Source organism: Bubalus kerabau, chromosome 10 (assembly GCF_029407905.1).
Source record: "Bubalus kerabau isolate K-KA32 ecotype Philippines breed swamp buffalo chromosome 10, PCC_UOA_SB_1v2, whole genome shotgun sequence".
Lineage (NCBI taxonomy): Eukaryota > Metazoa > Chordata > Mammalia > Artiodactyla > Bovidae > Bubalus > Bubalus kerabau.
Window position 1 is genome coordinate 23,921,189 of NC_073633.1, and position 27,771 is coordinate 23,948,959.

At 44.8% G+C, this 27,771-nt stretch overlaps 1 long non-coding RNA gene across 1 annotated transcript in view; it reads right to left on the reverse strand.

Annotated features, from left to right (window-relative positions):
- Positions 1-10,382: 10,382 nt before the first annotated feature.
- LOC129621005 (uncharacterized) overlaps positions 10,383-27,771 on the reverse strand; it is a 64,525-nt gene continuing 47,136 nt past the window's right edge. Inside the window, exons 2-3 of the long non-coding RNA XR_008698982.1 lie at positions 18,393-18,815; positions 10,383-11,295 (exon numbers count right to left, since the gene is read on the reverse strand). This is a non-coding gene — a long non-coding RNA (uncharacterized LOC129621005). The remainder of the gene's footprint in view (positions 11,296-18,392; positions 18,816-27,771) is intronic.

The window sequence follows — 27,771 nt, forward strand, 5'->3', positions numbered from 1 at the left end:
TCTAAACTTTGCCTTAAAAAACTAAAAATAGAGCTACCTGACCCAGCAATTCTACTCCTGAGTGTATACCTGGAGAAAACCATAATTCAAAAAGATATTTGCACCCCAGTGTTCACCATAGCACTGGTTACAATAGCCAGGACATGGAAGCAACATAAATGTCTAGCAACAGAGGAATGAATAAGGAAGATATGGCACATAGACACAATGGAATAGTACTCAGCCATAAAAAAGGACTGGAATGGTGTCACTTGCAGAGACACGGATGGACCTAGAGACTGTTGTTTAGAGAGAAGTCAGAAAAAGAAAAACAAATATCATATAATATTGCTTATATGTAGAATCTAGAAAAATGCTACAGATGAACTTATTTGCAAAGAAGAAATAGAGACACGGATGTAGAGAACAAATAGGGAAGGAAGGGGCGGGATAAATTGGGAGATTGGGATTGACATATATATAATACTATGTATAAGGCAATGGCAACCCACTCCAGTACTCTTGCCTGGAAAAATCTCATGGATGGAGGAGCCTGGTGGGCTGCAGTCCACGGGGTTGCTAGGAGTCAGACACGACTGAACGACTTCACTTTCACTTTTCACTTTTGTTCACTGGAGAAGGAAATGGCAACCCACTCCAGTGTTCTTGCCTGGAGAGTCCCAGGGACAGGGGAGCCTGGTGGGCTGCCGTCTATGGCGTCGCACAGAGTCGGACAGGACTGAAGCAACTTAGCAGCAGCAGCATATATAAAATAAATCACTGATGACAACCTACTGTATAGCACAGGGGACTCTACTCAGTGCTCTGTGGTGACCTAAACAGGAAGGGAATCCAAAGAAGAGAGGATATATGTATACATATAACTGATTCAGTTTTCAGTATAATAGAAACTAATACAACATTGTAAAACAATTACTAGAGATACCAAGGGAACATTTCATGCAAAGATGGGCTCAATAAAGGACAGAAATGGTATGGACCTACAGAAGCAGAAGATATTAAGAAAAGGTGGCAAGAATACACAGAAGAACTGTACAAAAAAGATCTTCACGACCCAGATAATCACGATGGTGTCATCACTCACCTAGAGCCAGACATCCTGGAATGTGAAGTCAAGTGGGCCTTAGAAAGCATCACTGTGAACAAAGCTAATGGAGGTGATGGAATTCCAGTGGAGCTCTTTCAAATCCTGAAAGATGATACTGTGAAAGTTCTGCACTCAGTATGCCAGCAAATTTGGAAAACTCAGCAGTGGCCACAGGATTGGAAGTCAGTTTTCATTCCAATCCCAAAGAAAGGCAATGCCAAAGAATGCTCAAACTACCACACAATTGCACTCATCTCACATGCTAGTAAAGTAATGCTCAAAATTCTCCAAGCCAGGCTTCAGCAATATGTGAACCGTGAACTTCCTGATGTTCAAGCTGGTTTTAGAAAAGGCAGAGGAACCAGAGATCAAATTGCCAACATCTGCTGGATCGTGGAAAAAGCAAGAGAGTTCCAGAAAACCATCTATTTCTGCTTTATTGACTATGCCAAAGCCTTTGACTATGTGGATCACAATAAACTGTGGAAAATTCTGAAAGAGATGGGAATACCAGACCACCTTACCTGCCTCTTGAGAAATCTGTATGTAGATCAGGAAGCAACAGTTAGAACTGGACATGGAACAACAGACTGGTTCCAAATAGGAAAAGGAGTACATCAAGGCTGTATATTGTCACCCTGCTTATTTAACTTATATGCAGAGTACATCATGAGAAACACTGGGCTGGAGGAAGCACAAGCTGGAATCAAGATCGCCAGGAGAAATATCAAGAACCTCAGATATGCAGATGATACGACCCTTATGGCAGAAAGTGAAGAACAAAAGAGCCTCTTGATGAAAGTGCAAGAGGAGAGTGAAAAAGTTGGCTTAAAGCTCAACATTCAGAAAACTAAGATCGTGGCATTCGGTCCCATCACTTCATGGCAAATAGATGGGGAAACAGTGGCTGACTTTGTTTTTCTGGGCTCCAAAATGACTGCAGATGGTGATCGCAGCCACGAAATTAAAAGACGCTTGCTCCTTGGAAAGAAAGTTATGACCAACCTAGACAGCATATTAAAAAGCAGAGATATTACTTTGTCCACAAAGGTCCGTCTAGTCAAGGCTATGGTTTTTCCAGTAGTCATGTATGGATGCAAGAGTTGGACTCTAAAGAAACCTGAGCTGCAAAGAATTGATGCTTTTGAACTGTGGTTTTAGAGAAGACTCTTGAGAGTCCCTTGGACTGCAAGGAGATCAGTCCTGGGTGTTCATTGGAAAGACTGATTTTGAAGCTACAACTCCAATACTTTGGCCACCTGATGCTAAGAGTTGACTCATTTGAAAATACCCTGATGCTGGGAAAGATCGAGGGCAGGAGGAGAAGGGGACGACAGAGGATGAGATGGTTGGATGGCATCACCAACTCAATGGACATGGGTTTGGGTGGACTCTGGGAGTTGGTGATGGACAGGGAGGCCTGGTGTGCTGCGGTTCATGGGGTCGCAGAGTCGGACGTGACTGAGTGACTGAACTGAAAGCAATTATGTGAGTGCTCAGTTACTCAGTCATGTCTGATTCTTTGCAGTCCCATGGACTATAGCCCACCAGGCTCCTCTGTCCATGGAATTTTCCAGGCAAGAATACTGGAGTGGATTGCCATTTCCTACTCCAGAGGATCTTCCCGACCCAGGAATCGAACCCATGTCTCTTGCCTCTCTTGCAGTGGCAGGCGGGTGTTTTTTTACCACTGAGAAAGCAACTATACTCCTATAAAATTAAAAAACACACACACTGAGGTATCACCTCACACCCAGTAACACCCAGGCCATGTCACTTGGCCTCAAAATTTTTGTGACATTGTTTTATACTTTGAGTATGTATGTCTTTTAGGAGTATATTTGTCTTTATGATTTGTTTTATTTGGTCTCTTTTGTATTGGTGGGGGATATATCTTTTGAATTTAAGCAAGTTTGCATTTTTGTTCTAATGGTTTTAGAATTATCTAATAGTAATTTTTAGAATTTTTAGAATAGATTAGACTATACTCTTAATCTCTTCTTTTGCAGGCTCTTGCCCATTGGTTCCCCTCCCCCAGGGACAATATTAAAATTACCTAGTAACTTCCTCTTTCTCCTCCACACCTCAAAATCTAATTTGAAGTGATATTCTTTTATTCTCAGTTAAAACCTACAAGGCAGTTTGCAAGCTCATTGAACTTTGTATATGTTTCCTCTAGTCTCCTCCCATGTTTGATACTGTACATTCTTTACAGTATCAGATCGCAAAGCCATTCATACTATTGTCTATTCTTAAGAACCTTCCTTTAGTCTTAATTCTACAGGAAAATATATCTTTAATGCTCACCACCAGTCTTTATGCTGGCACTTCTCTAGTCGTTTTGGGTTTTTTAAAACCCATTCTCTAGTAGATTCCTCAGGAAGGACTCATAGGACAATATCCTGAATTTTTTGCGTGTTCATAAAAGTGCTTGTGCTTTTATATTTGAAGGTCATCTTCCTTGCTATAAAATTCTTATCTCACAGTTCCTTTCCTTAAGTAATTTCAATATGTGGCTTCATTGTCCTCTGGCATACAGCATTGGGTCCAAAGTCTGATGGCAATTTGATTCTCTTTCCCTAAGTGACTTGGTCTTTTTTGCCTTAAAAAAAAAAAAAAAAAATGAAAAGACAACCTACAGAATGGGAGAAAATATTTGCAAATGATGTGACCGACAAGGGATTTATCTCTAAAATATACCAACAGTTCATACATTTTAAGTTCAAACAAACAAATGCAATAAAAATGGGCAGAAGATCTAAATAGACATATCTCCAAAGAAGATCTGTAGATGGCCAAAAGGCACGTGTAAAGATGCTCAACATTGCTAATTATTAGAGAAACACAGTGAGGTATCACCTCACACTGGTCAGAATGGCCATCATCAAAAGATCTACAAATAATAAACACTGGAGAGAGTATAGAGAAAATGGAACTCTCCTACACACTTGGTGGAAATGTAACTGGTACAGCCACTATGGAGTGGAGTATGGAGGTTCATTAAAAAACTAAAAATAGGGCTACCATAAGATTCAGCAATCCTTCTCCTGGGCGTATATCCAGAGAAAACCATAATTCAAAAAGATACCTGCATCTTAATGTTCCCATCAGCACAATTAATAAAGGCCAAGATGTGGAAACAACCTAAATATCCATCCACAGATGAACAGATCAAGAAGATGTGATATACGATGGAATATTAGCCATGAAAAAGAATGAAATAACGCCACTTCCAGCAACATGGATAGACCTAGAGATTATAATGCCGTGATGTAAGCCAGACAAAGACAAACATCATATGATACTGCTAATACATGGAATCTAAAAAAAATTGACATAAATGAATTCATATACAAAACAGAAATAGGTCTACAGACATAAAAACAAACTTAAGGTTACTAAAGGGGATAAAGTAGGGAAAAGATAAATTAGGAATTTGGGATTAACAAAACATACTAGTATATATAAAATAGATAACTAACAAGGACCTACTCTACAGCACAGGGAACTACACTCAATATTTTATAATAACTTATAACGGAAAAGAATTTTAAAATATATATATATATATATATATATATATAAACAGAATCACTTTGCTGTATACCTGAATCAATTATACTTCAATACATTTCTTTTCTTTGAAGTTCACTAGAATGTTGGCTGTTGTAGGCTGATTTTCCCAGATGTAAGGTGGACCTTTCATTACAAAGTTTTAACTCCATTTTATTTCAGAAAATTTTTTCTTAATTTAAATATCTTTGTATTTGTTTTTCTCTGCTGCTTTGGTTTTTCATCTTCAGGATTTCTATTCTACATGAATCAGATATTCATTTTATGAAATGTGTGTGTGCACACACCGTTTTGTCTTGAATCGTTTTTCACTTTCTTCATTTCTTTTTCATTTAAAAACTTTTGCTCCTTTGCAACTAGTTTTCATTTATGTTTAGATTTTGTGCAAAATGTGGCCACAAAAAGGCACAAGAAAATATTCTAAGGTGAGGAAATTGTTCTATATCTTGACTGTATTGGTGGTTACAAGACTGTATATAATTACCCAAAGTCATCCAATAGTATGATTATAATGGATGAAGGTATGAAAATCATAAAGCTGGGGAAAATGGACAAAAATTCTTTGATACTCCTCCCAACAAGGGACAAAGTCTGTGTTCCCCCTTTTTAAATTTGTGTGGGTCTGTGACAGTCTTCATTGATAGAACACAGAGGAAAAGATGCTATGGGCCTCCAAGGCTAGGTCACAAGAGGCCCAGCTTGTCTGCCTTGGTCTTTGGGACGCTCGCTCTTGGAAACCTGAGCTGCTATGTGTAAAGCCCAACTACCCTGAGAACTCGATACAGAACAGGCCACCTGTCGGTACTCCGGTCACCAGGCCTAGAGAACCCACCCTCCCGCCAGCCAAGCCCAAGTGCCAGAGGTGAAATTGAAGAAGTCGTTTTGGAAGTAGACCTTCAACTCCCTGCTGACTCAGCCCACAGCCATTCGAGTCAGCCCAGCGAAGGCCAACTCTATGTGCCCCATATAATGATTGTCTTCTCACACTACCTTTGGGGAATGTGTCCCTTCCATTTTAATCTTCATTTACGAAATGCTTTTGTATTTCTTATTCTTTTCTGAGTTCTGTCTCTTTTCAGATCTTTCTTTTCTCAATTACCTCCTCTCTGAGTGTTTCTCAGCTTATTAAAGTCTAGTTGTATTTGGGCTATTCTTTCATAGCATCATTTTTCTTAATTTATTTTAGTTCATTTCATACATTAGTTTACAAGGTGTATCTGTTTCGTGCAGATGTCTTTCTCACATGTCTTCATCCTCTGCAGAGGTAGTAGTATGCTTCTTGTTTTCTTTTCTCTTAGGCTGACTTTATGTGGGATTTGCTCACCATCATTTTCTATTGCTCATTTTAATGAGCGACATTTTAGGAGGGAAAGGTAGACTAGGATAACTTTCCTAGATTCATGACTCGAAGTTCTCCTTCATTGTTTTCACAACATGATTAAATCTCGTGAAAGTCAATCAATCAGTCTGTCTCTCCAAGGATTTTCTGAGCTGTGTCTCCACTGGTCTTTGTGCTCACCTTTATATGAATCCTCTCTCTCTCTTTTGTCCCCAGAATGCTCAATTTAAATTCTACTTCCAGCAGGTATCCTAGAAAAAAGTTTGGTTTACCAGTTAAAAATATTCAGAAAACCAGGACTCTTCCGGCACCTTCCATGGGACCCTCTCGCACTCACATAGAAATTGGAGACTTTGAACTTCTTCCAGGTTTTGGCTGTTGTTCTCAGGGTGGGCCACCAAGGTTCCCAAGGCAATCTGTGGCTACTGAATCATTTCCTTGTCTCACCTTCCTCACACGTAATTGCCAGAATCACACAGTCTGGAGCTTTAAGCAACTTGTACCCACCTACTTGTATTTTGGGATTTGTTATCTCGTCACCTAGTTCGGTTTTAGATCAGTGGTTCACAAACTCGAGAATCAGCATTCTCAGACACCTAGGGGGCTTACTGAAGCACAGATGCAGAAATCTAGTGTGGCCTCTGAGATCTGCATTTTTCTGACAGATTCTCAGGTGATACAGATACTTCTGGTTTGGAGGTCCCACTTTTAGAACCACCGTTACTGGCATTTGTGGACTTTTTTTTTTTTTTTTTTTTTTTTGCTATCTTTACTGTTTTGTCTCTTCTTATAGAAGAAACTGATGAGTTCAAAAATTTTGCTGTTACCACTTTGGGAAACAATCTGACAGTTCTTCAAAATGTTAAACATAGGGGTACCATGTAACCCAGCAGTTTTACTCCTGGGTATATGCCCAAGAGAAATGAAAACAGATGTCCACACAAAAACTTGTACATGAATGTTTACAGCAACATTATTCACAATATCCAAAAGGTGGAAACAACCCAAATGCCCATCAGTAGGTGAGTAGAAAAAGAAAATGTATTATATACATTAGACTATTATTCAACTTTTAAAAAAATAATTTCATTTATTTATTTATTTATGGCTGTTGTAGGTCTTCGTTGCTGTGCGCAGCCTTTTTCCTAGTTGAAGAGAACAGGGGCCCGTTGTGGTGTGTGGGCTTCTCGTTGTGGTGTTTTCTCTTGTTGTGGAGCACAGACTATAGGCACATGGGCTTCAGGAGTTACGGCATATGGGCTCAGTAGTCGTGGCTCCCAGGCTTAGCTGCTCCAGAACATGTGGGATCTTCCTGGACCAGGAATCAAACCCACATCTCCTGTATTGCAAGGTGGATACTTCACCACTGTGCCACCAAGGAAGCCCCTGTATAACTTTTAAAAGGAAGGAAATTCTGAACCATGTTACAATGTGAATGAACTTTGGAGACATCATGCTAAGCCAAACACATATACTATGATATGTGAACTATATCTCAATAAAGCTGTTACTAAAAAAGCCAACTATGTTGCCACCTCTGCTATCTTCCCAGAATCCTCTTATCTTTAAAAAATATTTAATTACTCACAGATGTTGGTACTTCTATTCATTGTAACAAGTTTCACATAAAACTTGCAAACAAGCATGACACGGCCATCTATGGGGCCCACTGTTATTGAAACTGGTGGCTGAGGGCACCCCGGGAAGGCTTTGTGACCCCCGGAGTGTTGCTCCCTGGAGAAGCGAGAGCGACGGAACGTGAGGTTTGCCCTGTGTCTGGCCGCAGAACAAAGCCTCTAGGCTCTGGGAATCCTGGCCCCTCCCTGCCTCTGCCATGAAAGGGAGCAGACACCTTCATCGCTGGCTATTCTCTTCTCCATGTGGACTCCTTCCCACCCCTTCCCTTGCTTCCAAGGGCTGTCAGGGTCATTCTCCCTCTCCCCAAACCCCCCACCCCCTACCCTGCCAAGACTCATTCTGTTTTCCATCTTGTCAGACAACAAAGACACTGGAGGAATTTATTTTTACCTCCAGCCAGCTAATGAGACAATTCAATAGAGAGCAGCTCCAGCTTGCTAGAGCCTCCTCAGCCCTTTGATTGCCTCTTCTGTGTTCCAATTCCCAGCATTTACTCTCCATATAAATTTTCCATGGTGAATAGACACCATTCTTCCTGGAAACCCATTTGTTCCCCTGGCTATTTCATTTCAATCTCTTGCTTTGCTTTTTATTATTATTGTTAAACTGTAATTAATTCTCCTATCAGCTTCTCTTTAGTGTACAATGTCTAATGGAGCATGAAGTGTCTTCACTCACCCCAGTTACATACCTATACTTGAGAAAAAGTAAGTCTCTGACATTTAAAAGACACGCAAGCTGCTAAATTCTTGTGTTTCTGAGCTGGGAGTCAGGGAGGGAGGGAGGTTTGTGCAGGCAGAGTAGAAATGGTTTTATAGGCAAGAGACCGTGAGTTTCAATTTAGCTGAGATACTTCTGATCTGTAGCAGACAGACCCTTGAAGGGTTAAGAGTCATGGCGGAAGACTGAGAGAAAAACCAAGATGCTCTTTAAAGTGTGGCCCCTGTCTTGTTGCTCAAATTTGGAACCACTGTCCTCCTTCCATTTCCAGAGGAACTTTGCTGTACTATGTACCCTCTGTTTCTTGCAGAACACCCCTGAGTCAGCTCTTTGAAAGGTTTACCAGAATTGTGGACCACTCTGTGATGGTGTATGTAGTGGCCTGAATAGTGGCCCCTGGATACACCTGCATCTGATCCCCAAAACTTGCAAATGTGGGGACTTCCCTGGGGGTCCAGTGGTTAAGAATCTGCCTACCAATGCAGGGGAGGTGGGTTCGATCCCTGGTCAAGGAACTAAGATCCCACATGCCATGGAGCAACTAAGCCTGAGTGTTGCAACGACTGAGCTCTTCGACTGGAGAGAGAAGTCCATGCACCGCAAAGAAAGATTCTGCATGCCACAGCTAAGATCTGACATGGTCAAAAATCAATCAATAAAAATAAAATATTTAAAAAGTCTAACTCATTTGTGAAAAACAAAAACAACTTGCAAATGTGACCTTATTTGGAAAAAGCATCTTTTCAGATGTTTTGAAGGATCTTGAGATGAGGAGATCCCCTGGATTATCTAGGTGAGCCCTAACTCCAATGACAAGTGTCCTTATAATAGACACCCAGAGGGGAGAGGCAGACAGAAGGGGCTGTGATGTGAAGACAGAGGAGGAGACTCGAGTGATGCAACTACAAGCTAAGGATGGCTGGGTAGCCACCAGAAGAAGCTAAGAGAGGCAAGGAATAGATTTTCTTCCAGAGCTTCCAGAGGGAGTGTGGTCCTGATGACACCTTGATGTTGGACTTCTCACTTCCAGAATTGTGAGACAGTAAATTACTGTGGTTTTTAAGCCACCCAGTTTGTGGTAATTCATTACAGCAGCACAGCTGCTGCTGCCTCACTTGAGTCGCGTCCGACTCTGTGCGACCCCATAGACGGCAGCCACCAGGCCTCCCGTCCCTGGGATTCTCCAGGCAAGAACACTGGAGTGGGTTGCCATTCCTTCTCCAATGCATGAAAGTGAAAAGTGAAAGGGAAGTCGCTCAGTCGTGTCCGACTCTAGCGACCCCATGGACTGCAGCCCACCAGGCTCCTCCGTCCATGGGAGTTTCTAGGCAAAAGTACTGGAGTGGGGTGCCATTGCCTTCTCCGTACAGCAGCCCTAGGAAATGAAAATCACATTCACAGTTTGCCAACTCACAATGAGTAGAAAACGCAGAAGAGAAAGGGCTTTCCAGGTTGCTCAGTGGTAAAGAATCCACCTGCCAGTGCAGGAAATGCAAGAGACTCGAGTTTGATCCCTGGGTCAGGCAGATCCCCTGGAGGAGGAAATGGCAACCCACTCCAGTATCCTTGTCTGGAAAATCCCATGGACAGAGGAACCTGGTGGGCTACAGTCCATGGGATTGCAAGGGGTCGAAAATGACTAAGCATGCATACAAATATATACGTATATGGCCTCGAAGCATGTGGGATCTTAGTGCCCTGACCAAGGATGGAAACTGTACCCCCTGCCTTGGAAGGCAGAGTCTTAACCCCTGAACCACCAGGGAAATCCTTGTATTTCTTTTAGTGGCTGGAAAGAACACATTGATGAGTGGTTAGGGAAGCATCCTGGAATCACAGGTCTGCGTGGGATCTTTCTGAGAAATCACATAGTTTGTGAGCAGATGCCCTGCCTCTGTCTCAGAAAGGCACCTGTCCCAGCCGACCGGTCCCCCCCACCTTTCTTAAGATCTGGCTCTTATTTGTTTGTTCCTTTATTCAAAAATGCTTGCTTTTTCATATTTATAAATTCAATTGATGTTACCTTACAGGCACTTGTTTTTCTTCTCACTCTATTGGTTCAGGCAACTTCTGGTCATTCTCCCTATAAGATTCTCCTTGGTTCACTTGCTTCCTACTGCCAACCTCTTATGTAATACCCCAGTCATTCACTTGTCCCGTCCCCAGGACTGAAGCCCAGATAATCGGGGTTCATATTTTCATCTCTTGGTAGAAACAGGGCAGCCATAGCATCTGGCATACAGTAGGTTCTTAAAATGATCTGTTGACTAAAAAAGGCCAAGTTTCCAGATATTCTAGGCACTTAAAGTATCACTTTGTTACACTTTGATTTTTATCTTGTGGAAAAATGTTTGAAAATTTATATTGGATTTGCTCCTATTTCTATTACTTTAAAGAATCATCTCTTGCATCTTACAGAGTGAGTTGTTATTCTAAAAGACTAGTTATGTGTCTGCTTGACTTGTTGTAGTCGTGTGTTGCCTCTGTGTGTGCATACGTGTGTTTATGTTTACACACAAAATTCCTCTGGTAACAGAAAATGTGTTCTTCCTCTTCCCATAACTCAAAGTCCATTGAAAGAATTTAACTTAAATTAGCTCTCCTGACCCAAGTAAATAAATAAAATGTCAACAGGGTAAATTATGGCCTAAAAACATTATTTCTTATTTTCAAAAAGTGAAAAGGTGAGTGTCATTGAGTTTGCTGCTCAAATCACAGCCCTCACTCTTGGAAACACCCTAAAATAACACTTTCCATCTCAGTTCTGTAGCCCAAACACAGAGGCAGCCAGGTCCCTCTTCTCCACCGATGAAAGGTTTTCATTTCTGGCAGGGCGCGCCGTAAACCAAGGCCCACAGCAGTGAACGAGAGGTGGTGTGGAATTTACAAAGCTCCGAGGAGCAATCTGCATCCATTTGTGGTGATTAATATCTCCTTCCTGTGGATTGAATGCCAGCCTTCAATTAGAAACAGAACCCTGCTTTTTACAGAGCAGCCCCCGTCCCCCAGGAGTCCCTGGAAGTGACTGCCCCCGGAAAGGAAGGCCTGGTAAAATGGGAAGCAAAGAAGAGCTGCCGGTGCCCCCCCATTAGCAGTGGGCACTAATGCCTGACCATCTCAGGCCGTCTCTATTGGGCACCTGACAACATGGCAGCCTCACAAGTGACCTCAAGAAGGTGATGTCTTTTTTTTTTTTTTAATATATTTGTTTGGCTAGGTTGGGTCTTGGTTACAGCACACAGGATCTTTGTTGCTTCATGTGCCATCTGTTGTTGAGGCGCACGAACTCTAGCTGCGGTCCATGGACTTAGCTGCTCCATGGCATACACAATCTTAGTTCCCCCACCAGGGATACAACCCACATCCCCTGCATTGCAAGGCAGATTCTTAACCACTGGACAACCAGGGAAGTCTGAAGAAGACGATGATTTAAGGAAGGAAAAAGACTCTGAATTTCTTTAGTTTTCTGTGACTATTTTTATTAAGGGGGAAAAAAAAATCCCTGGAGTCTGAGAAACTTCCCCTAGCCTCCTCCCTTCACTGAATTCAGGAACTCATCAGTTGGGCCCATTTGGGGTTCTACTTTCAGTCAGGCTGAGGCTGACATTACCAACTTCAAGGCCAGTTAAGGGGAGAACAGGACCATTGTGAATGCCAGTTTTGAAAATTTTCGAGTGCTGGTTGTGGGTATGTGAATAATAGCACAAGCTCTGACTCGTTATGACAGCCTTTCCTTGTTCCCCCAACTTTTCCTCACTTTTGGAGTTAATAAGCGTTCTTGGACCTCTAGAAGATGAGTCGATATGACTCTTAAAACAGGCCTGTATCCAACCAGAACTCAGTGGTGAGAGCTGGTTCCTGCACTTGTGCTTCAGGTGGACATAAATTAGTTGCCCCAGCCCCTCTGTATACATCCTCCACTTTCTTACCCACATAGTACGTGCCAGACTCTGGAGTTACAAGAGGGAATAAGACAGGTAAATCTCCTGCTCCCATAGGGCCTGTCTGCTGGTTAGGGAGATATGCACTGAACACATCCATAATCAGTTCAGATGATTCTAAGTAACATGAAAAAGAATAAAACAGGCTAATGTAATATTGAATAGCTAGTAGAGGTGAGGTAAGTGTTTTTACGTTGATCAGGAGAGGCCTGAGAAAGTGATACTTGGGCTTGAGACCCCCAAGACAATGTGTATATAACCTCTGCATAAGGCAGAGCTGGTCTGGGAGGTCATGGGTCAGGCATAAAACAAGAGAGTGGGTCCGTTGCCAGGAAGCCAAGCAGAAGAGGAAAGCAAAGAGGCAGCATTTTCCTCCTGCCTCCGCACCACCCCCAGGTCCCTCAGCCACAGACACCAGGGTCACTGTCACCCTGCAGGGCAGCCAGCGTCCTGCTGTGGAGCCAGGCCTGCCCTGGGCATTCAGACCCCCAGCCCTGGCAGCCAGTGCGTCCACCGGCCATGCTTACAACTTTGGGCTTATAGGAAGGCCCTACAGTCCTTGCAGGAAGAGCAGCTGTGCTGACCACACACAGCCTCGGCACTGAGCCGCGTTCTCTACACACCTGTCCCTGAACCCAGCGAGGGAGGAATTACAACCTGGCAAACTGTTCACACACAGACAATCACAGTCCAGGGTGCTAAGTGCCGATGAAGTGAGGGCTCAGGAGCAAGGTGGCAGCCAGGGAAGGGGTGAAGGAGGCCCGCAGGGAAGCTGGATCCCTCCTGTTCATCTTTAGCCCATCCCAGCAATCACCTTGGCTCTGTTTGACTGCGACCCTGGGCCAGCACCAAGTAAGCTGGCTCTGGTGAGCACACCACCAAATCTGACCTGCTCAGGAGGCCTGTTCCCTGCCCACCACCCCAGGGCTGCTCTCCATGAGGTGTTCTCACCCTGTGTTCCCCAAGCCCAAGAGAGAAGGCTAGCAAGTCCCCCTTGGGGCAGGAGCAAGTCTTGGGTCCTCCACACCTAAGAAATCCAGGCCTCCTAGCCTGCCCGGTCATGCCTTGGTCTTCAGTTCCTATTTCCTGCCCAGTGTCCTGCTGGAATCTATATCCAGCACTGAGCTCAGCCTCCAGCTTGGATCTCAGTAATCCCTGAGAAAATGTCCCCTAGTCATTGCAAGCTGGGCTGGGCAGAAGGAACCGGGATGCCTCAGCCCTGCAGCCTTAGGATCACAACCTGCCCACTTGAACCATTGTGCTGACCATGGGGCCTGAACATGAAGAGAAACTTTGCAGTCAGGAGCAGGGCAAACCTCCTCCCCGAGAGTCATCATCCTGGAGGAAGTTGGGAACTGCTGACCTGGGACCCGAGTATTAGTCCATGCAGGGTGCTTTGGTCAGGGTCTGGGTCTCCAAGGCCAATAGCAGTGACACTCTTCAATCCAAAGAGCTCCTGGGCTTGTTTTCAGGGTTGTGGAGAAGGGAGAGATGGAGGCCTGTGCCTCACTCCAGAGTCAAGCTAGAGGGGCCAGATCTGAGCTTGAGGAAGCTCACTGGGTCTCAGCATTAAAACCCCACATGAGGGGCAGCAAGTTCTGACACCACTGTTCTCTGCCTCCCTTCAGTTCGGACTACAGGTATGGGGCGTCTCCCTTCCTCACAGAAGTTCAAGGTGCCTACTGAGCGTAATTTACTGTCTTCTTATCAATGGGCACGTGGGTGGTTTCCTAACTAAATGTTGCTATTTCTGAATGCTGCTGGCATGAAAACATCTCAAACACGCATAGATACCAATGGAAAAGCAACTTGGAAAGCAATTTATCAATTTACAAGTAAATTTCACACACATATAAAAATTATGTATATTTCTTTGTGTATTTATACACACAGAAGGGAGCCTGGCAGGTACCTCCTGGTACTAACAGTGGTCATCTCTGGTGTGGGGGAGAGGGGAGGTAGGATTGTAGGAGGAAATGGGAAATGCTAAGGAAAAGTATGGCTTGAATTTCTTTTCTTTTTATATAGCAAAGAAGTGTTCAGGTTCTCCAATAAATTTTCAAAAACTGAAAATTTGAAAACATCTCCCTGTTCTCTATGTTGCTGGGGGTGCCAGCCCAGGATTACAGCCTGGGGTGAACAGAGCTATTGGTTAGACTAGTCCATAACAAGCTTATTGATTACAAATGGAATAGTCTAAATGGACAAAAATGAAAACCAAACAGGGTTAGATTACTCTGAAGAGGTCCCCCATTTTGTCTCAGCGATCAGGCAGAGAGAAACTCCAAGGCCCTGGAATGGGAGAAAGATCTAGAAAGGAGACAGAAAGAAAGAAGGCCCAAGGAACGGCAGTTGCTGGGGCTCCGGGAAAAGGATGGCTGCTGAGACATTTCTGTGACATCCCTGTGGTGGGGATGGTCCAGGCCTGTAACATCCCATTGGTTGGGACTTCCCTGATGGTCCAGCGGCTAAGACTTGGAGCTCCCAATGCAGGATGCCTGGGGTTCGATTGCTGGTCAGGGATCTAGGTCCCACATGCTGCAACAAAAAATCCCGCATGCCACAATGAAGACAGAAGATCCCACGTGCCACCACAAAGACCTGGCACAGCCAAATAAATAAATATTTTTAAAAGGATCCCATTGGTTTTAAATTCCACTGTTCGTTGTTCCCTGCTCTGTACTGTCTTATCTATCCTCAAACCTTTAGGACAAAAGTCTGTCACAGGTAAAACCTTATGTCAGTGGAGCTTTAGAAAATCAAAGGGAACATAAAATAGTTACTCAAAGACAGGCAACAAGAAAAGATCAGGAATTCAGAGGGATCAGGAATTTGAATTTGAGTTGGTAGACCAGGAGAATGTGAAAGCTTTGGGGATTCCTTGGAAATCCTGGGAAGAGTGGTAGAATTTGCTGTGGCACATGGGATGGAGGCTCGAGCAAGTTTAATTGGCCACCGGAGTAATGGTGAGTCCAAACAAATGAAGATCTTGAGGCCATGTGAGTTCATATAAGTAAAAACATGACCATTGATTTTTAAAAATCAGAAACCTATAAAGAAGTCAAAATTGCCAGCATAGCATTTCCATCCATTTGGTGTAATACATTCACTCATTAAAAAGTAAACTCGTGCACTGCCCCCTCCGACTTTCCCCTCTGCGATTGCATCTGATGGTCCGGCTTTTAGAGTAACGCAGTACACGGAGTCAGAAGCCCAGAGATCCATAAACCATCCAGACATCTAATAGTGCTTTCAAAGGGGCCCTGAACACTGTAGGGCAAGTGGCCAGTAATGGCTGAGCAGGGTGGAGAGGGGGAGGAGAGAGGGTTCGGGGGCTTCAGGGGAAAGTGAAGTAACCAGTGAAAGGAGAATTTTACAGCGGCTATAAAAACAAGCCCCATGCTCACACAGCTAGATTCTGAGTTGGCCAAATAAACTCAGGCCTCTCACTGTTCGAGTTGCCAGCCTTGGCTTCAGTTCTGGCAGCTACTGTCTTAGAGACCCAGTACAGAGCGCTTTGAGAGAGAAAGAGGCACCAGCATCTCATTGTGGAGCCTGTGCAAGGATGGCTCTCAGAAGGGCTCCCTGTTACCAGGAGTTACAGGCAGCAGGCAGTCCTCCTGGTCAATAGGCTCCTGGCAGGTGATTATTACTATTCAGCACCAGCCTTTGGTTCCTGGGAACCAAACAATGGTTTAGGCTTCTGAGTGCAGGCTACGCTTTGCAGACTTGGAAGGGAATGTCTGTATTTGCAAAATGCTATGATTTAGGGTTGCCGACCCCGCAGCCCATTCCCATAGGAACTCCAAATGGAAATGCTCACCCATCAGTACTCCTGAGACTCCCCCTCCACTACTCTCAACCTGTCGCTGGTGACAAATGGAAATTTCCTGCCTCGGCTTTGCACTGGAGAGGTCAGAGCACACTTGCCGGCTTCACTGAAACTCCCAGTTTACGTGTCCTGGGAGAGGAAGGCCAGACCCAGGCTGATAAATGTTCAACCACCAGCTCTCTAGGGGACAAAAGGCCTGACTTGTAGCATTTGCTGATTTCCATGGAGTAAATACTCCCACCAGCTACCAAATCATTTCTCTGGACAGAGTCAGGAAGAGGAGTTCAGCAGCATCCCATGCTCTATAATGAAAATAACCCCTACAACAGAGAGATTTGTAAAATGCAGTCAGAGAAGGAGGAAGAAATGTATTCTGAGTACTTATTATTTTGTCTTTGATATAATGTATTTAATTGTAACCAGATATCATTTAAGTTTTAATAATCACTGTGTTCAACAATTGGCTTGCAAAATTCCTGAAAACTTATTAACAGCAAGTGACTCTCATGAGCTGGTGTATAGCCTACTCTTAGCACACCACTGGCTGGACCCTGGGGCATCCTTGCTGTGGATCAAATTTCCTTCTGTAAATTTCCTCTATGCTTCTATCTCTGTTCTTCTCTCCTCCTCCTTGCTCTGGGCCTTTTCCCCTCACTTTGCACTATTTCTCGAGCATGGAGCCCCTGTGCTAAACACGTTACGTGTATGATCAGGGAGGCCCTCTGTGGGGGAGACTTCCATTTGTGCTCTCCCTTTGGCACCAGGAGAACGATACTGCTCTGCCTCCCAGCAGTTGGAGCCAAATGGCCAGCTCTGGCCACTCATTGGTTGTAAATGGAAGTGACATGTGTCACTTCTAGACCAAATCATTTAACTGATGGTAGGAGACTTCCATTTGCCTGGAGAATCCCAGGGATGGGAGAGCCTGGTGGGCTGCCGTCTACATAGAGGGATCGCACAGAGTTGGACATGACTGAAGCCACTTAGCAGCAGCAGCAGGAGACTTCCAAGACTCTCTTTCCTGCTGCAGCGGTATTGGAGAAGGCCTTGTGTTAAAATGGCAAGACCAAAACCTGGAAGGGGCTCAAGTGACTGAGTCACCACATGGAGGATGGTCGCCCTAAAAAAGCACGTGGACCCATGCTGGATTTGCAAGAAGAGGAAATAAACATTTGTGCGTTAAGCCACAGAGCCTTTGGTGTTGCTTATTAACCTAGCATAACCTGGGGCTTCTCTGATGGTCCAGGGCTTAAGACGATGTGTTACCAATGCCGGAGGCCCAGGTTAGATCCCTGGTCAGGGAACCAGATCCCACATGCTTCACCTAAGACATAGCCCAGCCAAAAACAGAAAACAATAAAAAACACAAAAATAAAACTAGCAAAACCTAGTCTATCCTACCTAGTAACCCTCCTTATAGTTAATGGTCAGCCATGCTTGTATTATCAGGAAATCCAGCGTACCTCTTTCAAGACTTCTCTCCCTTAGCAAAATCTTTGTTCAGGAATTTGTGCTATTAAGTGTTGGGAGTCTGTTTTTCTTAGGGGGTTGAACAGTCCAGTTAGTTTGAGCTTTATTTAGTTAGAATGTAAACAAACCAAAAAACATGGTGATTTAATAAGATAGAAGTTTCAGATGCTTATTTCTCTTACACATAAAAGTCTATACATCAGCAATACAGGTATATCCTGAATATGGGGCTTCCTGTCTGGGTCCAAGGCACATAACCCATCTGTTACTCTTTCCCACCCAAAACAGAAGATAAGAGGGGCTGGAAAAGAGAACCCCAATCTTTTAAGCTAAGTGGCCCACATAAATTCTTGTCATAACTCATGGATATATCTAGCTGCAGGGAGGCTGGGAGATAAAATCTCTAGCTGGGCAGCCACATGTCCTGCTAACACTTGGTGGGGCATTTCTGTTGCTAAAAGCAAGAAAGGGTACATGGAGAGAAACCCAGTCACTGCCATGATCTGTTGTGTTGTCCTGGCAGGGGAGGAGCTCTCGCTATCCTAGAGAAGCTGCCTCGGGCAGAGAAACCGTTCCCAAGCACAATACAATAAGTTCCCTACGTATGACCAAGTTCCATTTCAAGAGTGCATTCATAAATCCGATTTGTTTGTAGGTCCAACAAAGTTAGCCTACGTACCCAGCTAACACAATCAGCTATATTTGTAATAGGTTTATGATACTTTTCACACAAATAATATACCAAAAAAAAAATCACAAAAAGAAAACATTTTAAATCTTGCAGTACAGTACCTTGAAAAGTACAGTCGTAGAGTACAACAGCTGGCATACGGAGGCTGGCATCGAGTGAACAGGCAGGAAGAGTCACTGAGTAGAGGAGAGAGGTAGGAGATGGTAGAGGTGAAGCTTCGTCAGCAATAGGAAATGGAGGGCCAGCCACCATCTCACTCACACCTGACGCTGGTGGAACGTGTGTGTGCATCTTTGAAAGTTTGCAATTTGAAGGTTTGTATGTAAGGAACTTACTGTAACTGGTCCTTTCTGGCTTCTACCATCAAATAGGCCATTTGGGGTGTAGATGATCCCACTTCTCCAGTATAATGTCTCCAACTCCAAAATGGCCAAGGGCCTCAAAGCCATAGTGCCATCCATTCTTCCCCCAGCCTTGGCCAGGGTGAAAGTCTCCAGCGAGGCTGCCTGACATGAAGGTCACACCTAGAGGGTAAGAAGCACTTGTCAGACTATCTACAAGGAGATAGCCAAGGAGTAATGGGCTATGTGGGCTCTGGAGTCAGAATTCCTTGGGGAAAGTATTTCATCTTTACTATCCAGGCTTTGTCATCTGTAAACGGGGACTATCCTGGTACCAAGTTCAAAGGGTTGTTGGGATTATTAAAGGAGGTAATGATGTAAATGTGCTTAGTGTAGTGCTTTAACGCCCGTTAGCTGTGACTGCTGCCCCCACGGTAGGGAGTGACTGGTTCTTTCACACTGAGCTGCTTCTGCGAGCTGCAGGTCTCCATCAGAAGGGGGAGAAGCACAGGCTCAAGAATGCCCGGTATCCTAAACTTAGAATCACTCTCTCCCATTTCTCATTTACGATTCATACAGAGCAGCCTGCTGGCCCATTTTTGCTCTCATAGTAGCTTTGTTTCAGGGTTCTTCTTGCTCTTTTCTGGCACCGGGCCTTGATCAGGGGACCAGCTTGGATCTCAGAGAGGAGTTGGCTATGAGTTCATTCCTCCCAGAAGGGTTTCTGAGTGCTTTATGCAAAATGATTCTTCTGTTCCCCAAACTTCTCCTCCTCAGGGCATCCTTGAGCTTTGCCACATCAAATTAAAGTCCTGTTACAACTTTTCTCCAGGGCTGGCCTGACAATGACAAAAAAAAAAAAGAGGAAGTGAGATGATCCCTGCTCCCACCCAGACTAAGATGCGGCTGGCAACTTTTCTGAAAAATAAACCAAAACATAACAACAAGCCATAACACTTTGGTAAGATACCTGGTTGGACCAGTCATTATGTAAGTTCAGTTCAGTTCAGTTCAGTCTCTCAGTCGTGTCCGACTCTTTGAGACCCCATAAATTGCAGCACGCCAGGCCTCCCTATCCATCACCAACTCCTGGAGTTCACCCAAACTCATGTCCATCGAGCTATCCAGCCATCTTATCCTCTGTTATCCCCTTCTCCTCCTGCCCCCAATCCCTCCCAGCATCAGAGTCTTTTCCAATGAGTCAACTCTTCGCATGAGGTGGCCAAAGTACTGGAGTTTCAGCTTCAGCATCATTCCCTCCAAAGAAATCCCAGGGCTGATCTCCTTCAGAATGGACTGGTTGGATCTCCTTGCAGTCCAAGGGATTCTCAAGAGTCTTCTCCAACACCACAGTTCTTCACAGTCCAACTCTCACATCCATACATGACTACTGGAAAAACCATAGCCTTGACTAGACGGACCTTTGTTGGCAAAGTAATGTCTCTACTTTTCAATATGCTATCCAGGTTGGTCATAACTTTTCTTCCAAGGAGTAAGCATCTTTTAATTTCATGACTGCAGTCACCATCTGCAGTGATTTTGGAGCCCAAAAAAATAAAGTCTGACACTGCTTTGCTAGAACTTACTAATTATTAATTAGCTTCCCTTGTGCCTCAGCTGGTAAAGAATCTGCCCACAATGCAGGAGACCTGGGTTTGATCCCTGGGTTGGAAAGATACCCTGGAGAAGGGAAAGGCTACTCACTTCAGTATTCCAGCCTGGAGAATCCCATGGACTGTATAGTCCATGGGGTCACAAAGAGCTGGACACAACTAAGCAACTTTCACTTTTATTAATTAGTGATGCTTGCTTCTAAAATTTGAAAAGATGGATGACTTCTTTCAAGTCACATAAAATGCACAGTTACAGGGTATAACTCTTTGATTGTTCTGTTAAACAATTATTTAAATTGGAGAATAGTTTCTTTACAATGTTGTGTTAGCTTCTGCTGTAGAACAATGTGAATCAGCTGTAAGTATACACATGTCCCCTCCCTCTTGAGCCTCCCTCCTCGCACACATCCCATCCCATCGCTCTAGGTTATCACAGAGCACCAAGCTGAGCTCTCTGTGCTATATAGCAGCTTCCCACTAGCTATCTGTTTCACATGTGTGTTAGATGTTCAGTCACGTCCGACTCTGCGACCCCATAGACTGTAGCGTATATAAGTCAGTGCTGCTCTCTCGGTTCGTCTCCTCTCTTTCCTTCCCTGTGTCTACAAGTCGGTTCTCTTACCTAAGTTTTATCTCATGTGACTCCTGATAGCAAACCTGTGAGGTTGGCATCCTAGAGCCAAATCTATTAAGTCCCAAATATCACCTTGTTCGGTCATTAACCTATTTAGGCAAAACTAATAGAAGAGAAAGAAGACAACTTTACATCCATCAGAGCTTATTTTTAAGATTTTTGAGAAACATTCTTGGATAGGATTCTTATAGATGTAACTGACAAACTCAAATCCAATCGGGTTAAACAAAATCTGCAGCTTCATGACTCAGTAATGGTGAAACCCAAGGGAATCTTCAGACAGAGCTGGATCCAGCTGCTTAGATGCTCTCAGTAGTGCTGTGCCTCCTTTCCTTTTTCTTTGGCTGTACTTCCTGGCTTGTGGGATCTTAGTTCCCCAACCAGGAATGGATCCAGGGCCCCCTGCAGCAGAAGCCTGGAGTCTTAACCACTTGGACTGCCAGGGAAGTCTCACCTTTTTAATTTTTTTTAACCTCTGTTCTCCCTGTGTTGGCCTCCTTTCCAGGCCCACCCTCTCTTCAGGCTACTGACTTCCAGCTCAGGAGAAAGAATCTCTTTCCTGATAGCTTCAGAGAAAGTCCAAGGTCAGCAGCCCATTGGCTCGAGTCTTGATGAACCCATCTGGGCTTTGTACCCACCCCAGAAACTGGAAGGGATTGGGAGAGAGTGGGCAGAAATAGGAAGGATGGTTCCCCAAAGGAAATTGCTATGCAATTACTAGAAGGTTATAGCAAAATCCACAGATAACCCGGTAGCACCTATAAAAGTTGGAATGAGGAGAGGTTATATTTTGACTCCCTGCAATAAAGTGAATTTCTCTCAATATCTCTAATTCAGAGATTCTCACTCCTGGTTGTACACTGGGCTTAAAAATCCTGATGCTTGGGACACACCCTAGATGACAGAAATCAGAAGCTCTGGGGGTGGGATCCAGGCATCATAATTTTTCAAATTTACCATGTGATTATACTATGCAGCCAGGATTGAAAGCTAGGGCTCCAATGTCCTGGTCTCATTATTAAAACCTATGCTTTATGGATACATTGATCACACCAAGTTCCAGCCAGCAGTTCTGAGTGCTGTGAGCTGTGTAATTGAGGGGGTTGCTGAGTTGTGAGCTGTGTAATTGAGGGGTGCATCTGAGCCTCTTCTCTCCCAAATGCTGAGCCAAAGGACAGGCTACCTGGGCCCCCAGAGAAGTCTTTGGACATTCACAATTCAACTCAGTGCCAAGAGTGCTTGGCTCAGGGGAAGAGGCCAACACTCCAGAGGACCGGGGACCTGGTCATCACTCTCTCAGCACAGCTGTAGCCGTGGTAGGGCAACCTTCCCTCTGAGGGCCCAAGGACACCTGATGCTGCCCCCAGGGTAAAGTGCTGGCAGGACGCCAAGTGGAGGAAGCTACAGAGACCTCTGAGGGAGAGGGGAATACCCTGCTCAGAGCAATCTGGGATTTATTTGAGGAAGAGAATCCAGTTGCTTGCCCCACTGGGACAATGAGTCTCCAAGAGGGACTGAGCTGGCAAACACAGGCTCAGTCTTCCAGCATCTGTCCACGCTGGCAGACAAGTACTGGAAGGATAGCAGGGAGACTCACTGCGCCTGTCAGAGTCTCCCTGGGAGGGGTGGCAGGACTCATCTGCGAACTTGGCAAGTGCCCCTGTTCTCTGGACCCGTTTCCCCTGCTCTGCAACCAAGGGGCTAGATGATGCAAGGACATCCATGGGGTCCCTTCCCAGAGGCTGTTGCAGGGTTTACTTCGATGCTTGATAAATGGTTTCCTTTCCAGAGGCTGCATGTCTGTTCTCTGCTGGGACATTTGTCAAGAAGGGGAGAGTCTTAAGGGGCCCCTGGCCTGCCCTTTCCACTCCATTCCAAAGCCACTGCCGTGGTCTGACAGTCAGCTAGTCCCAGTTCCCTCCCTTGGCTGAGCCCCCCAGATGATCCAGGGAGCTGTCAGAGTAGGTCCACCTCAAGGACTCTGGGTTCTGAGCAGGGCAGGGATCACCTCTGCTACCAGCCCGAGGCTGGTCCCCACATGTGGGACCTCATGGCCTCTCTCCTGAGTTACAGGTTTCTCTGGCCCCAAAGGACTGACCGAGGTGGAGAATGCATCTGGAGTGTCCTTGGCTCCCTGCAAAGACTGATCGTCCTAAGCTCAGACCTCCTGCATAACCAGCCCACCTGACCAGTCCCTCCCTGAGTTTCCTATTCTTTACCCTAACCAGAAACCTCGTGTTCTTATCTGGAATCCTGGTCTTGCAGCTCCAGAACATGACCTAGGGGTCTTTCTCATCCCCACCGCTTGCACCTGAGTCACTGAAGCAGCCTCTTAACCTATTTCTTTGAGGCTCGCTCCCCTCTCACTCAGCACCATACTAGTAACAGGGTCTTCTTCCTGAAAGGGCCCTCACTGCTTGTGGCCAGCCGGCCCTTCTGCTCAAGAACCTCTAACGGGTCATGAATACATCTGCACTCAGTACAAATTCTCTGCCCACCTTTCAGGGCCTTGAACCACTCTGTGGAAAGCCTCTTTATGGGCTGGCCCTGGGCACTACCCCCTAACTCCACCCACCACCCTCCCCACCGCTCCCCACCCCACCACCTTCTGCTCAGCCCACCCCAGGGCGTCTGTCCAGGCAGCAGTCTTTTCTCCTTGCATCATCGCTTAGCCTCTGTGTGCTCCCCTAGCTCAGAATATCCTCCATTAAAAAAAAAGAAGGCATTTTTTTTTTAGGACATATTTAAGGTTAACCTTAAAAATGTATTCCAATATATATTAGGTACAGAAAAATACAGTTTGACTCCACTTACACAAGGCACCTAGAGTCATCAAATTCATAGACTCAGAAAGTGCACTGGTAGATGCCAGGGGCCAGGAGTTGGGAGTGTGGTGGAGAGGGGGAATGAGGACTTCGTGTTTAATGGGAACAGAGTTTCAGGTGAGCATGGGGGAAAATTTAGGAGACGGACGATGGTGAGAGTTGCATGACAATGTGAATGTACTTAGTGCCACTGAACTGTACAGTTAAATATGGTTAAGATGGTATGTTTTATACTATGTGTCTTTTCAGTTCACTTCAGTTATTCAGTCATGTCCAACTCTTTGCAACCCCATGGACTGCAACACGCCAGGCTTCCCTGTCTATCACCAACTCCTGGGGCCTACTCAAACTCATGTCCAGTGAGTCGGTGATGCCATCCAACCATCTCATCCTCTGTTGTCCCCTTCTCCTCCTGCCTTCAATCTTTTCCAGTGTCAGGATCTTTTCCAATGAGTCAGTTCTTGCAACAGGTGGCCAAAGTATTGGAGTTTCAGCTTCAGCATCAGTCCGTCCAATGAATATTCAGGACTGATTTCCTTTAGGATTGACTGGTTTGATCTCCCTGCATTCCAAGCAACTCTCAAGAGTTTTCTCCAACACCACAGTTCAAAAGCATCAATTTTTCAGTGCTCAGCTTTCTTTATAATTCAACTCTCACATCCATACATGACTACTGGAAAAACCATAGCTTTGTCTAGATGGACCTTTGTTGGCAAAGTAATGTCTCTGCTTTTGAATATGCTGTCTAGGTTGGTCATAGCTTTTCTTCCAAGGAGCAAGCATCTTTTAATTTCATGGCTGCAGTCACCATCTGCAGTGATTTTGGAGCCCAACAAAGTAAAGTCTCTCACTGTTTCCATTGTTTCCCCATCTATTTCCCATGAACCATGAAGTGATGGGACCAGATGCCATGATCTTAGTTTTTTGAATGTTGAATTTTAAGCCAGCTTTTTCACTCTCCTCTTTCACTTTCATCAAGAGGCAGGCTTTTTAGTTCCTCTTCACTTTCTGCCATAGGGGTGGTGTCATCTGCATATCTGAGGTTATTGATATTTCTCCCGGCAATCTTGATTCCAGCTTGTGCTTCTTCCAGCCCAGCGTTTCTCATAATGTACTCTGCATATAAGTTAAATAAGCAGAGTGACAACATACAGCCTTGACATACTCCTTCCCCAAATTGGAAGCAGTCTGTTGTTCCATGTCCAGTTCTAACTGTTGCTTCTTGACCTGCATACAGGTTTCTCAGGAGGCAGGTAAGGTGGTCTGGCATTCCCATGTCTTGAAGAATTTTCCACAGTTGTTGTGATCTACACAGTCAAAGGCTTTGGCATAGTCGATTAAGCAGAAGTAGATGTTTTTCTGGAATTCTCTTGCTTTTTCTATGATCCAACAGATGTTGGCAATTTGATCTCTGGGTCCTCTGCTTTTTCTAAATCCAGCTTGAACATCTGGAAGTCCACATTTCACATACTGTTGAAGCCTGACTCACGTATGGTTGAGCATTACTTTGCTAGCGTGTGAGATGAGTGCAATTGTGTGGTAGTTTGAACATTTTTTGGTATTGCCCTTTGGGATTGGAATGAAAACTGACCTTTTCCAGTCCTGTGGCCACTGCTGAGTTTTCCAAATCTGCTGGCATACTGAGCACAGCACTTGAACAGCATCACCTTAGGATTTGAAATAGCTAATCTGAAATTCTGTCTCCTCCACTAGCTTTGTTTGTAGTGATGCCTCCTAAGGCCCACTTGACTTCACATTCCAGGATGTCTGGCTCTCAGTGAATGACCACACCATTGTGGTTATCTGGGTCATGAAGATCTTTTTTTGTACAGTTCTTCTGTGTATTCTTGCCACCTCTTCTTAATATCTTCTGCTTCTGTTAGGTCCCTACCATTTCTGTCCTTTATTGTGCCCATCTTTGCATGAAATGTTCCCTTGGTATCTCTAATTTTCTTGAAGAGATCTCTAGTCTTTCCCATTCTATTGTTTTCCTCTATTTCCTCTGTGTGTCTTTCACTACAATAAAAAAATCCCACCACCCATTTTAGGTTCCTGCTCTGTTCTCATGACTTCTTAAAGTCTGTTCCAACTATTCTAGCACATACGGGGCTCCTCATCCTTTCATTTCTTTTCTACATCACAGTTAACCATCATTTTGGTTGCACTTGGCTGATCCTGAGCTCTGTGGAAACCACGGCTTGTACTTGTTTGTGTCTCGCCGGGCTGCCTGGCACCAGGCCTTGTGCTTCGCACGGTGGGACACACTCACAGTTGCCCACCCAGCAGCAGCTTTCCTGCTGGCAGCCAGCTCGCCCACTGGACGCTGTCAAGAAGGGATCCCAGGGCCATGTTTTCTCGTTCGCAGGAAGGGAACTGAACCAGTCCTCACCACTGGAGCCAGAAGGGAATTCTGATGTGTGGGTGTGGTGGGGACTGTAATTTAGGGGAGGTGACTGGGAAAGATTCCTTCTTGTGTGAGGCAGGAAATTCTTTTCCTTCTCAATCCGCGGCAATCAGAGTGATACCAATAAATAGCCTCAATACCAGTCTCTCCCAGACTTGAGCCAGGCTCACTGAAGCAGAGCATCCCCCAGGGCCTTAAGTCAGTGAGACCTCAGGAACAAGCTCAGAGAGAAGCAGACAAATCCACAGGGCTTTTGTTTGTTTCATTTCTGAGCAATTCATCAAGTCACTGACCAGCAATTAATGCTTCAGAAGAAGGTAAAGGTCTCTGATAATGGGCCTACCCACTCGTGTAATCCTAGAAAATATGCCTTCCTGACCCCTTCAGGCAATCAGCTCATACCATGAAATATGAAATCCATGCATGCATAACTGTGAATGTTATTAAGGATCATAAAACCATCCAACTCCTTCAAAAATCTCAGCCTTATTTTTAACACAATTACCCCCTACCACAGACTGGTTATTCATGATGAAAAGATACATTTCCTTTCCTTTGTTAAAATATACCAGTCATTAACTCTACTGAACGATTCTATTATGGACAAGTTGAAGCTTTTCCAGGCAGGGAGATGTCCCTGCCCACCGAACCCTCCTTGACTAGATCTGGAGATATCCAGATTTTACCCTTTGATAACCTAGAAGAGTTCTCTCTGTTCATTCCATTAATACCCATCTATGTAAGTTGGGCTTCCCAGATGGCCCTAGTGGGAAAAAAAAAAAAAAAGCAAACAAAAAACCCGCCTACCAGTGCAGGAGATTTAAGAGATGCAGGCTTGATCCATGGGTCAGGAAGATCCCCTAGAGAAGGGCATGGCAACCCACTCCGATATTCTTGCCTGGAGAATCCCATGGACAGAGGAGCCTGGCGGGCTGTAGTCCATGGGGTCGCAAAGAGTTGGACATGACTGAAGCAACTTAGCATTAGCATTATGAGTGTAATTATGAGCATAATGAGTGTATCTGGGCTGAGCAGGATCTGGGAGCTGTGTGCTCCTGGGGACTGGAGTGAGGTAACACATGAACCCTCACCCCCAGCTCAGTACCTACATGAGTGTACTGATCAACACATAGGGAACTGGTTTGGTGAACTATGGAATATCAGCATAGGGTGTCTGACAAACTCTGCGTGTCCCAGCACTGGGGAAGCTCCCTCTTCTTTACCCCTCATGTTCTTATTTCAAATTGGAACAGCCAAGTTCCCACAAAATGACCCTGGTCCCCTTCTCTGCTGCTGATTGGACCAAGGTCAGCACCTGATCAGAATTGGACTAAGCAAGGCTTCTCCACAAGTATTTGATACAAGAGCTGAGAGAGGATCAATTTCTCATGGGAATATCTGGGCGTGAAAACTCAGGAGTCAATGGCCATGTCTCCTGCAAAAGCTGATGTACGAAAGCAGAGGAAACTGGAGAAGCAGAGGGGGAAATAGGCCAGTTAGAGGGAGGGGGCTTCCTGGCTTCCCTACTCTCTAGTCCAGGCTTGGTGAATAATCTAGTCCTGAGGTCTAGCTGCATCTCTGCCTTTAGTTCCCAGGAAACATCCCTGATCCTCATAACAAATGTCTCTCATTAAAAAAATTTATACTTGAGCAGGTTTCTGTG